The 1244-nt window shown below is 37.4% G+C and overlaps 1 long non-coding RNA gene across 1 annotated transcript; it reads right to left on the bottom strand.

Annotated features, from left to right (window-relative positions):
* Positions 1 to 701: 701 nt before the first annotated feature.
* LOC112139124 lies at positions 702 to 1244 on the bottom strand. The gene is made up of 3 exons (XR_002917919.2): positions 1203 to 1244; positions 901 to 953; positions 702 to 729 (listed from the first exon to the last, which is right to left on the bottom strand). It is a non-coding gene; the product is annotated as an uncharacterized LOC112139124 (long non-coding RNA).

Here is a 1244-nt window from a genome sequence, read left to right on the forward strand (position 1 = left end):
TCTCACTTTTGCTTTTAAATTCATGGATGTTTTTCTTTTTACATTACAGACAGATTTTCCGACGATCCTGTTCTCCACCTGAACCGTAATGTCTTGGTCTGACCTCTACCACCATCAGCATCAAGGCTGTGGGGGGATTTTATATCTATGGTCCAAGCTTATCCCACCAGGATAAAGACCAGGATAAAGTATCATCTACCCAGAGCCTAACCTGGACTAATTCATACTTCCGGTTCCGGGTCCCATTAATATTTTAAATTAAGTCCTGAACCGGACATTGATAATTCATGCAGAGAAAAGGGCATGGTCGGGGTGGGATTATATAAGTTTGCTTCCTTGCACTCCCTTTCAAGTGATCTACTTGTGATTCATTAAGTGATGTTATGTCATGTATTATGACCTGGTTGCTTGAAATAAACCATTTCATTCATTCATTCGCATTTTTTTTCACAAATGAATATTTGATCGTATTCCTAACATCTCTCCTTATTGAATTGGATTCATCGTCAACACTGGTGTACTCAGTAGTCATTTCTATGGACCTGACAGTTTCACTATATGTTTTTAACAGGAGCTTGCACCAAAAAGTGGGTGTGGCAATGTGATTAACAGATCATTGTCAATGTGTTCCACAACAGTCAGGGTTGTTTTTGCCACCTGCTGGATTTGCAAATTTTGTTGGAAGTTAGTGGAATAATGGCGGCTTACCTCAATTGTCACTTCGGTGTACTGAAAGAGAAAAAAATAAACTAGTTTATTTCAACCCAACTGTCACAAATACATAATGTTTATTGGTCATAATAATATAAAAGTACTTGAGTGAATTACAAATGACAAGCAAAAATGGTATGCACTGAGTAAATCACATATATAGGACAGCTGTCTGACAACAAAACCCACCGTGCGATTGACGGGGAGGAAGCTGGTGTCCATGGAGACAATGCGGAATTGAACTTTAAAGAAAGAAACAATAAAATTTGTGACATCAATATAAAACACTAACAATTTATATAAGCTTGTGCTTAATGGGAACATTTTGGTTTTTTTCTCATGAATAAAACAAAAAAAAATTGAAACATTTGGTGAAAATGTCAAAGTAGGTGAAAGGCGAATCCACTGGACCTTGATACTGAGATGTTTACCAAATGCAAAAACACGGTATTTTGTAGATAAACTGTAGAAGTTCAGAACTCAACACTTACCGGTCTGTCCAGGTTTGTAGATGGGTTTGTCTGTCTGGACGA

Source organism: Oryzias melastigma, unplaced genomic scaffold, assembly GCF_002922805.2.
Source record: "Oryzias melastigma strain HK-1 unplaced genomic scaffold, ASM292280v2 sc03192, whole genome shotgun sequence".
Lineage (NCBI taxonomy): Eukaryota > Metazoa > Chordata > Actinopteri > Beloniformes > Adrianichthyidae > Oryzias > Oryzias melastigma.